A 12,609-nucleotide genomic window follows, 5' to 3' on the forward strand; every position below is an offset into this window, starting at 1 on the left:
ACACACACACACACACACACACACACACACACACACACACACACACACACACACACACACACACACACAAACAAACAAGAGGATGTCTCCCATACCCATGGCTCTCTTTCCAACTCGAGCTCAAACATAGAACTTCCCAAGGGGATTCTTGAATGACATGTGATCAATCCTCAATCTAACTCCATTTCTCTTCTTTCCAACTCGAGCTCAAACATAGAACTTCCCAAGGGGATTCTTGAATGACATGTGATCAATCCTCAATCTAACTCCATTTCTCCTCATTATTTCGTGCACAGATTCCGGTTTATATTTTTCCTTACTCCCTTTCATCGTGGGAATATCTAAGGGGACAAGAAATTGGAGATGTTGAAGTGCAATACTTGGAAGGTTTGAACATTTCTACATGTCACATGGCATGCTAATTACAATCAAATCGGATCATCCTTAGAATCATTATATGGTGCCTAGTGACATTATGACTAAAAAGTCAAATTCATAAACCACATACAATATTAAGTCCAAAATCTTTCTCATTGCTAGTCGGGAACTATGATGCATGAGCTTGAATTTGGAACATGAGTTTGTGTTTGAAAAATATTTAAGCGGGGAAGTGAAGATACTTGATACCAAGTGTCATAGACAAGATGCCACATGGAATTGTGGGGGTTAAACCCATGACCTTTCTGGTCTTATTGGGCAACCTTACCAATTAAGCTACATCCATCTATGCCTTATTGTATTGTATAAGATTCAACTTACATTGTAGATTCATCACAACAACTTTCAAAGAACCTTCTAGAGAATGCATCTTCATGCACTCTGTAGAAGTTTCCATGCACTCTCTAGAAATTTTCTAGCTTTCATGCATACCTCCACATTCTTGTATAAATATTAAGGTGCACCTTGACTACAATCAAGGTGAACAACACTAGTTACGAAAGCATATCATTAATTCTTGTTCTTTTATCGATTTTCTCTCTTTCTCTCTCTTGCTTGTTCTCTTGTCTATGCTCTCTCTCCCGCTATCTATTAGTATTGAGTGTCGTCTACTTGTTTGTGACAGTCTTGTTCTCTTGCTTATACTCTCGCTCTCTCTTAGTATTTAGCCTCAACCACCCATTCATGACACCAAGTAATTTTATTAAAACAAATTTGAAACTTTTGATCTCAATTCAATAAACTAATTATTCATAACTTCTTATGGAGCTACAAATAATGGCTTTGGGAGTCCGTTGTTGGAATGAAATGAGAGAGGGCTTCAAACCCATCCTCGCAACAAATAACCCAAGAAATATATGGATTGCAAAAACATCAAGCATCAAGTTTAGCAAGAGTTAATCAATGTTGAGAATCAAGCTCAGCATAGTGCAACGTGTGAACACAGCTTTTGAGAATCTATGATTACTCAAAGGTCAAGAGTCACACCACTACTCTCTACACATTAACTAGGTGGCATAGAATCATATTCTATGACACATAACTAAACAGTTACATATTCCCCATGACTATGAGTCTTCACATTCCTCAAGAGAGAGTGGTTCTTGTAGTTAGTTAATGAAGAGAGAGGGTGACTATATATAAAGCACCCTCCTCATCCTTCATACTAAGTTCGTTGTGACTCCTTGTAATGCTACATTTTGTATTTCATATGACTATGAGTCTTCACATTCCTCAAGAGAGAGTGGTTCTTGTAGTTAGTTAATGAAGAGAGAGGGTGACTATATATAAAGCACCCTCCTCATCCTTCATACTAAGTTCGTTGTGACTCCTTGTAATGCTACATTTTGTATTTCATATTCTACTTGTGAATATACACCTTCTTCTTGAGTATTCCTTTTTCTATCTATTTTTTGTTTTCTATTCTCTCCTCTAATTCCTCTCACACATACACATAACACACATCTCTTCCGCTACACAAGAATCATACCCAATTCTTTACATGGTATCAGAGCGGTTTGGTAGCTCGATCCCATCCGCGTGTGTTGTGTTCTACGCCGACGTTCGAGAAGAACAGGTCCATCGCTATTGTAGTGCGGCTACATAGCTCGTGTTCGAAAGAGGAGGAAAAGAAGAAAGAAAGCTTCATCAACATAATGAATACTCAAATGGGGAGTGCTCTCCCTAGCAAGAAGTTGGATCGAAACAACTTTGCATCTTGGGAGTACAAGATGCACCAATACCTTGTCGGCCAAGGCTATTGGAGCTACATCAGAGCACAAGAAAATCAACCCGACCCGACAAATTGTCGGAAGCCTGATATACTTGACAATCACTCAACCCGAAATCAGTTATCCAGTCAGAGTGATCAGTCAGTTCATGTAGAAGCCAACCGTCGAGCACCTTCAGTGCGCACACCAGATACTCCGGTATGTGAGCGGCACGAAAGACCGAGGACTGTTATACCGGCATGGTATAACCGAAGAGCTAGTCAGATATACAGATGTCGACTGGGCCGGTGATGCATCAAATCGTTGATCCACCTCCGGTTACATGTTTTCCCTTGGTAGCGCAGTTATTGCGTGGAGCAACAAAAAGCAGCCAACAATGGCTCTATCGAGCTACCGTTGCCACTTGTGAAGCCATTTGGCTTCGGCGACTGCTGCAAGACCTGCGGATTGAGGTACCGACCCCGTGTTGTCCAGAGGACAGAAATGTAAAATTAGGAAATTAGCAAACGGCGGTAGTGTAACCGAGTAGGAATGAACGCCAGCGAAGCGCCGAGTCCGAGTATCACGGGCCACCGACGGCTCGGCTGTGTATTAGGGGAAACGTTATTTAAACGAGGTCCAGTACCTCAGAGCAGGGGGGAGAAAAAATATAGGCGGAAGCACTAGCTTAGTCCATCGTAGCTAGTTAATCTTGTAAGGTCACGGGCCGTAGGCCGTGTTCTGTAATCCTTTTGGTGTTGCAGTAATATATTTGATTTGTGTCCATTTTGCTCCATGTGTCTGTGCTTTGGCTCATACTTATGATTTCAGCGCCGCCCACGCCTATCAAGATCTCGCTAGTGTTTTATCTCTGATCATCTCCTCCCTCACGACGCCTCTGTTACGAGCCTTCACATACCACGCCCTTGGATACCGATAGTTGTAGGTCTATCGAAGGTGTTCACCCAAAGGAACGGGAAACACAATTTGGCACGCCCGGTTATAGCTGTGAGTGCACAACGAGCTTCGTTGAAGGGCCGCCGTTACGGCGCTTTCTCGCACCACGAGGTCTCGGCCACCTTCCCGACGCCCTGAGTCAGTCGAAGGAACTTCCGACTCGGCGGTCACTGACCAATCCTTTCCTGAGCAATCGGAGGCTTCCCTAGTGCAATCCTCGCCACCGGACACTCGATCGCGAGTTGATTCACCACCAAAACCCCCGCCGAGCCCTCCGGAGGTCAATCAACCGAAACTAAACCCTTTTCTGGTGCTACCAGAAGACCTAGAGTACGACATCATGCCGTACCCATACCCACGATACACCGACGGACTAGATGCGGAGTCACACATCCGTGCCTTCATATCCACTTGGCAGGCCAACCACTCAACGCACCGCCTCACGCCGGCCGAAATCGATGCCTCAAAGATTGCCGAGTTCACCCTCTCCCTCGATGGACCGGTCGCACGATGGTACTCTCGCCTCGAAATAGGAGAGGCCACCACTTTCCAAATCGTGCGCACAAAGTTCCTTGAACTTTTTCATCGCGAAGTGCCTAAACAGGAACTGCTCCGGCAATTCTTCTCTATATGCCAAGAACTGCACGAAACGGTCGCGCAGTTCAAGATCTGGTTCCAGGATCTCTACATACAAGTGGCCGATGATGTCTCGGCACAACATATACCAGACACTTTCCTGTCCAGTTTACGAGAGCCTCTTCGAATGGCTCTCGCACTTACAAATTTCGCCAACCATACTATCGAACAAGTCATTGCGCGGGTTCTCGCCCTCGATCGAACCCAGCACGGCGCGGCCTTCTCGATGACATCCTTACAAAACGCTCTTCCCCAAGAGGACAATCGCTTTCGCCAAGCTCTGCAATGCACGGCGTGTTCAGGATCAGGGCACTTGGCCCTCAAATGTCCCCACCGACCACAGTGTCCGATCTGTCAGTCTCGAGCTCACACTGTCAAGCAGTGCGAATATAATATGCTGAACCGCACAACGGCGGCACCGGTCCGCCAGATCGAGCCAAGAAATACATACTCTTGGCATGACGAGCGATATGCCTACCGAGACCAGGATAACGACCGATCGCGATCCCCGGATCGACGGCGTCGAGACGACGACTACCGACGTGATCACTATCGCGATGACCAGCACGACGATTATGCTCGATATGAGGACGATCGCGATGACCGGTATGACCGACGGAACTCACGCATTGATCGGCGAAACGGCAACCGCAACTCACGCAACAATAGAAGACATAACGACAACTGTCGACGGGACGCTCCTCAAAATGACCAGCGCAACTCCAACGCACCTCGGACCAACCCATCACCAAATGAGACTAGGAATCAACAGCAACAGCTTCCACACACAGACCGAGTGGACACCAGCAACTCGGCGAACGTTACGTGTTTTAAATGTAACCAACCAGGCCACTATGCCACGCTATGCCCAACAACCGACCGTGGCAAAGCACCTGCCGTGAATAGTATCATGGCCGATGTTCAAACCGTCACTACCCGGAGTAAAGCGCAGACTACACAGTGGCAAATACAAGACGAAGTCCGTCAGGTAGCAAAAGAATGGATCGACATGGCCAATAAAAAGAATACCGTGCGCATGCAAATTGACATGAGAGACGTGCCCAACGAAGCACCACAAGCCTCGGTACCATCCACGTCGACGGAGGACGACCAACTATGGGATGTTCTTACCAACTCCCGCATCTCGCTGCCCCTACATAAACTGTTACCACTCATGCCGAGATTTCGGGACACCCTGGCGGCACTCCAGGCCAATACTAAGCCCATGATGCTACCGGTACACCTCACCAAAGTAGGAACCGATCCACCACTCATGGATTCTTAGAATCATCATTAAGGGACAAGACCTGCACGGATGCATCATCGACGACGGATTCGGCGTAAATGTTATTAGCGAGTCAACGTGTCACAACCTCGACTTGAATCAATGGGAACCATGCCCCTTTTGGCTTCGGATGGCCGACACCCGCTCCGTTCGCCCCATTGGTTTAATCCACCATCTCGACTTCACACTCGGAGGCCACATGTTCACGATCTCGGCCGTCGTGCTAAGACTGGAGACACAAGGTGCCTACCCAATGTTACTAGGTCGACCATGGTTGCGTACAACGAATATCAAGCAACATTGGCAACACAATATGATCTCGTTTCGACGAGGCAAGACAAAAGTCCGAATCATCACTGAAGAACGAGTCCCCGTCGCCCTCAACACTTCACCGTTATACGCGGAAGGGGTCCATATGCTTGACGGTTTGGCCGATGAGGAGGTCGATGACTTCCTAGATGATCATCCCACGATCATCCCTTTCTTCAAAATCAATGCCATACCAACCATCGAGCCACCTAAAGACGAGGAAGTCACGGAGGAATCACCACCCCAAGATGAACCAGATCCAACCACAGTTGCCGAGCTACGCCATGCTCGGGAGGCTTTCGAACGCGAACTCGCCATTTCACAATGAGTCAAAGCATCAACCGTGGAAACAATAAACCTCGGCTCGGACGAGAATCCCCGTACGTTACAAATTGCCAATAATCTACCAACCGGAGAACGGGCATCCCTCGTATGATTGCTCACCGACTACCAGGATGTTTTCGCTTGGTCTTACACCGATATGAAGGGGCTGGATCCTCAATACTACCAACATCAAATCCACCTCTTACCCGACACTCGGCCGGTTCAGCAGAGGCGCTACAGGATGAACCCCAACTGCGCCGCTAAAGTCAAAGAGGAAATCGACAAACTACTCTCAGTGGGCTTCATTCGCCCTGTTAAATAGGCCATGTGGTTGAGCCCGATCATAGTAGTCCCAAAGAAGAACGGAAAAATCCGCGTCTGCGTCGACTATCGGAAGCTTAACGCGGCAACAGTCACCGACGGTTTCCCTCTCCCCTTCACGGACAGCGTCCTCAACACGGTAGCCGGCCACGAATGCTACAGTTTCCTCGACGGGTTCAGCGGCTACCCGATCATAGTAGTCCCAAAGAAGAACGGAAAAATCCGCGTCTGCGTCGACTATCGGAAGCTTAACGCGGCAACAATCACCGACGGTTTCCCTCTCCCCTTCACGGACAGCTTCCTCAACACGGTAGCCGGCCACGAATGCTACAGTTTCCTCGACGGGTTCAGCGGCTATAACTAGATAAGAATGCACCTGTCATGATATGGCAAGACTCGAACCCATGACCTTATGCGTACATGGGTCGAGCTCTTGACCATTAGACTATACATTGTAATACATAGAATATTATTTTCACTTATGTTTTATTATAGAAAATTGATGTATATTCCAGATTTCTCTAGAACAATCTAGAAACTTCAGGAGATTCCTTAGAACACTATAAAAGGAGGCACAAGGCATTACTTCGAACCAAATCAGTTCAACGCCAGTCTTAAGCCTCCTAGCTACTGTACATTTTCTTCACATAATATATATATTTTCTTATCATCACTCTCTCTCTCTCTCGATCTCTCTCCCCCTCCCTCTCACTCACTCTTTCCTTCTCTCGAGAGTTCTGCACCTCTCTTAGTACTAATACTTCTTTTAGTACTAATTCCTTCTCTGTCTTAGTACTGTTCCTGACAGCACCCGGAGGATCAGGAGAAAACCGCTTTCGTCACGGAATGGGGTGTTTTTTGGCAGAAGTAATGATGTTTGGTCTAAAAACGGTGCCGGCTACGTTCCAGCACATCATCACCGAAATCTTTCATGACTACATCCCGGCGTTCATGCAAGTCTTTCTCGACGATTTCGCCGTGTATGGCCATCGACGGGAACACATGACCCAGTTACGACTTTGCCTGGACCGATGTCGCCAAGCTCGATTGAGCTTAAACCCGGCGAAATGCGCGTTCTTAGTCACCAACGGCAACCTTCTCGGCCACATTGTCAGTCAAGAAGGCATCGCTATGGGCCCGGATAGAGTAAAGGCCATCCTAACCGCCTCCGCACCCTCGAACGCTAAGGCACTAAGCCGATTTTTGGGACAGATCCGGTGGCACAGCCGAATGATACGACACCTGGCCGATTTCGCGACACCTTTACACGCGGCCGTCCATCGCCTTCCCTTCCAATGGACGTCAATCGAGGACACGGCCTATCAGACCCTGAAACTAATGCTCTCACATGCCCCGGTGGTCCAGCCTCCGGTTTGGTCCGAACCGTTTCATGTCTTCGTAGATGCTTCGGACATCGCCATCGGAAGTGCCCTGATGCAATGCACACCCCCGAATTGGTATAGGCCCATGTACTACGTCAGCCGATGGCTCTCGACCGCGGAAAAGAATTACTCCACCACCGAGTGGGAGGCCCCCGGTATGATTTATAACATCAATAAATTCCGGCATTACCTCTTGGGCCGGAAGTTTACCTTTCACGTGGATCACTCGGCCCTTTATTTGGTCAATAAACAAGCCCTCACCGGACGGTTGGCTCGACCCGGGGTCCAACACGCCGTCGCCGACTACTTGAGCCATCTTGATTCAGGGGAACCGACGGAAACAACGTACGACGATTTACCGGATGCCAGCTTATTTAACCTGACCACTATGCCAGACGATAACGAAGATGAATGGATCATGGAGATGACCCATTTTCTCAGTGTCGGCCTACCTCCCGAGCACATGCCTCTTGACGCGAGGAAATGCCTAGCAGTACGAAGCCGGAATTTTTGCCTCGTCTCGGACATTCTCTACCACAAAGGCTCGGACGGCATATGGCGCCGAGCGATTCGGCAATTCGAGAAGAACACCGTTCTTCAGGAGGCCCACCAGGGAGAAGCTGGGGGGCACTACGCCGGGGATTCCACGGCAAGGAAAGTTTGGCAAAGCGGATTGTGGTGGCCGACAACGAAGAGTTTTGCCGGCAGTGCGATTTGTGCCAACGACTGGGGCAACCAATGGAACAGTCACGCATGCCACACCAGCCAATTCTTCCGTTGGACCCCTTTCAAAAATGGGGTTTGGATTTTGTAGGCCCTTTCAAACCACCCGCGGCCCGTACAGGGAATAGGTATATTATCGTTGCCACGGATTACTGCACCAAATGGGTCGAGGCTAAGGCACTCCGAGACAACACGGCGGCATCCACGACTAAATTTGTGTACGAGCACCTCTGGTGCCGTTACGGATGCCCAATCGAGCTCGTTAGTGACCAAGGTGGGCACTTCATCAATCATATAATACGTGAGCTTACACACCACTACGCGGTGGTGCACAAGAAAAGCACACCATACTACCCGCAGGCGAACAGCTTGGCGGAATCAACCAATAAAATCCTCCAAACCATACTGAAGAAGATCGTCAATGAAAACAAGACCGATTGGGATGACAAACTCCAGAGCGCGCTGTGGGCGTATCGTACGACTTTCAAAACAAGCATCCAATCAACCCCCTTTTGAATGGCGTTCGGGTTAGAAGTTGTAATGCCCGTCAAGTTCCAAGTCCCGAGCCTCCGAGTTCAAATCAAAGCACGGCTCCCCGAGGCCCAATCCAAGCAATACTATTAGAGATCTAAGTACTAAAGTAAGCTTAAGATAAGGATAAACAAATGATAGATAGAAAGGAGAATGAGAAAGAAGGGTGCCGATCCACCCAGCCACCCCCGAGCGAAGGGATCGAAACGGACTCGAGCCTCGATCGGCGTCCCATACCACCGTCGTGGCGTCGAGTCGTACCTGGTGCTGGCGCGCTCGCTACCAGAGTTGACCCACCACAAGAGCAGAGTCTCGATGTAGTAAAAAAGATGATCAAATGAGGGTAGCTAGGCCTTTTATTTATAGCGATACCCAAGGCCCCCAGGCAAGTTCACACTTGACCTAATGGGTTGTCTCAATCCCCAGGATTAAAAGTAATCCTCCCCTTCTTTACACTCTCGTTTAACCCTCACACTTATCCACGTGTATAGAATACTACGGTAAATTCTCACCACGGGATATTAAATGGTCATGCACGTAACATACTCCCCCTCTTTAAAACATTGCACTCTTGCAATGGAAAGTTAGGGAAATTAGTTCTGAGAGTATTTTCGCGTTCCCATGTGGCAACTTTTATTGATTTATCCATCCATTTTATTTTAAATTCTCGGATTTCTTTATTACGTAAATTTTTTGTTTTAACATCGAGAATTCTTTCTGGTACATGTGGTTTAGAAGATAATTCTTCAGAAGTAACCAGAGTTTCAGTTGTAACTGTATTGTCTCCAGAACCTAGAAGTTCTTTTAGACGACTCACATGGAGGACTGGATGAATTCCAACACCATCGGGAAGAGCAAGACGATAGGCTGGCCTTTTTGGGTGCGAGGAAGGCTAACAATAAAATCCATGGATATACTTTCCCACTTATTATTGGGAATGTCCAAGGGATGTAAAAGTCCTGCGGCTTTAAGTCGCTCGGCTTTGTTAACCTGACACTGGTGACATTTAGTCACATAACTATGTATGTCAGGACGCATCTTAGGCCAATAAAATCGAGTGGAGATGAGAACGAGTGTACGATGTATTCCAGGGTGTCCTGTTGAGGGTGCATCATGGCATTCAAAAAGAATCCTCTTTTTGACCTTGGGTAAATCTGGAACACAAACCTTCCCATTACGGTAGAGCAAACCGTTAGCAATGTGGAAGTATTCCTTCGAGGATGTGGTGGTGTCTGTTCCAGACTCAACTCTTGCCCAGTATTTTGCAAAATAACTGTCATCAGGATACTTTCCTCGAAGGTGATCATAAAGATCTGATGTTATTTCAGTGAAGCTAAGCATGTTAACTTCACGGATGCGACTTAGTGCATCAGCGACAGTGTTCATGGAACCTTTACGATATCGTATGGAAAAATCAAAGTCCTGGATGAGATCAGCCCATCGTGCCTTACGACCTTTCAGGTCTTGTTGGTCACAAAAATATTTCAAGGACTCGTGGTCCGTAGTTACCACAAAGTGATTTCCATAAAGATAATGGCGCCATGTTTTGAGCGCATGTATAACTGCAAATAATTCCTTTTCTTGAACGGTATACCGACATTGAGCAGAATCAAGTTTCTTACTCTCGAATGCTATTGGTTTACCATCTTGATACAAGACAACACCTATAGCATAATCGCTTGCATCGGTTTCAACCTCAAAAGGTTTTGAAGGATCAAGTAAAAGAAGTGAAGGAGCCTTGCAAACCAGGTCCTTGAGTTCCTTAAAGGTGAGGTCTAGTGTAGCATTCCACACAATAGGTTTTGTAGACTTACGCGTTTGACCTTTTAAATGATCAGTAAACGGCGTCGTCAATTGGGAGTAATTACGAAGAGACTTTCGCAAAAACCCGACAAAACCAAGGAATGATCGAACTTCTCGAATATTCCGAAGAGTGGGCCAAAGCTTGATTTTCTCAATGCGAGAAGGATCAATTTCAACTCCTCGTTCGGTTATGAGATGTCCAAGATAAGTAATTGATTTCTTGAAGAACTCACATTTTGAGATCTTTGCATAAAACTGTTTGTCACGCAATGTTCGTAAAACAAAGCGGACATGTCTAGCATGTTCTTGTAATGTACGACTATAAACTAAAATATCATCCAAGAAAATAACGACAAATTTTCCAAGTTGTTCTCGGAAAATGTCATTTATTTCTTGTTGAAAAGTAGCCGGAGCATTGGTCAAACCAAAATGCATAACCGAAAACTCGTAATGGCTATAGCGCGTACGAAATGCCGTTTTAGGAACATCGTCCTCACTTATTCGTATTTGATGGTAGCCAGTACGGAGATCAAGTTTCGTAAAATACCGAGCTCCTTGGAGACGGTCAATTAGATCGTCAACCTGGGGCAATGGGTACGAATTCTTGATCGTCACTTTATTCAAGCGTCGGTAATTAATACACATACGCCATGTGCCCTCTTTCTTTTTAACCAAGAGAACTGGTGCACCCCATGGAGATTTACTATAACGTATATAACCCATTCATAAATAGTCCTTGAGTTGCTTAGATACCTCATCTTCTTCGGATCGACTTAAGCGATACGGAGGTATACTTATTGGTGCAACACCAGGTACAATATCTATACGATGGTCTATATTACGTTTAGGAGGTAACCCTTCAGGTAGTTCACTTGGAAAAACATCATGAAAATCATTTAAGATTTCATCAAGTTGTTGTTGTTCAAAATATGTTAATTGAACCGGGACATTATCGATATTGTAAACGTGAATGTCCGGATCAAGTACACAATAAAATAACGTAGAACAAGACAACTCGGATATTGATGGACACAAGGAAACAATCGAGAGGGATTGTTTTTTTACACATTGAATAAAATGCGTACAATCGTTCAGTACAAAAGAAATAGAATGGTGAACCCAATCAATAAATAAAGAAGAGTTTTTATTATAAAACCAGGGATAACCCAGTATTACATCGGTGGTACAAAGATTCATTACATGGAAGTCTACTTCCTCTATATAAGTATCAATAGAAATTCCTAATGAATGAATCACCCCGTTGATGTATTGTACTCTTCCATCAGCCAAGTGCACCGTGTAGGTGTGATCACTTACGGTGGGTTGGATTCCCCATATCTGAACCAAACGATCATTCACAAAATTGTGTGAGCTTCCCGAATCAAATAAAAATTGTACGGGAGATCCATTGATATACTCGTTTGCACGTAGTAAATCATTGGGGCCCAATACATAGTGAGGGAAAGAACATTGACAATTACTTAAATGATGTGTATTGACCTGAAGGACATTAGGAATCTGACCTTTATGGTCTGCAGCTTTAGCTTTGTTGTCGTGCTCTTTCCGTTGTAGCTTTCGACATTGATCTTTTGTATGACCCTTCTTTTTGCAAAATACGCAAAAAGGATGTTGTCGCTTACAATTGCGATCCAGGAATTCGTTGGGTGTCTTGCGTTTCCCAACAAATTGCGACTGCTTAGTCCCGGGCGCTTCGTTGGGTTTGTTGTGGTCCTTCTTCGAAGTGCGTTTATAGCGAAGAACTATTTTAACGGCCTCTTCGAAGGATTTTGGATCCTTATCGTGCACTATCCAGCGATAGTCCGAATTGGGGATGCCATTGACAAAACAAGCTATCAACCAATTGTCCCCTTCTAGACCCGATTTTTAGATTTGGGTTCTAGCATGGTGAACATAGTCTTCTAGAGAGGAAAATTTCCTGCTAGAGAGGTTCATTAAAGCTTGTGTTGCCTCGGTTCGAGAGGGAGGTTGCAGAAATTGGCCCTTAAAAACCGTGACAAAATCTGTCCAGGTATCGGGCAATTTCCCCGTTGTACGGAGCCCACGCCACTAGGCGGCGGCCTTACCCCCGAGTTCTCGGCCGACATATGCAATCTTCGTACTATCTGGCGTGGGATAGAGCTAAAAATGAGACTCCTATCATCCCAGCCATGTGCAGATTGCTTCTTCGGTT

This window comes from Azolla caroliniana, unplaced genomic scaffold (assembly GCF_043228905.1).
Source record: "Azolla caroliniana isolate FFs.n. ecotype wild unplaced genomic scaffold, voAzoCaro1.0.p SCAF_7, whole genome shotgun sequence".
NCBI classification, from domain to species: Eukaryota; Viridiplantae; Streptophyta; class Polypodiopsida; order Salviniales; family Salviniaceae; genus Azolla; species Azolla caroliniana.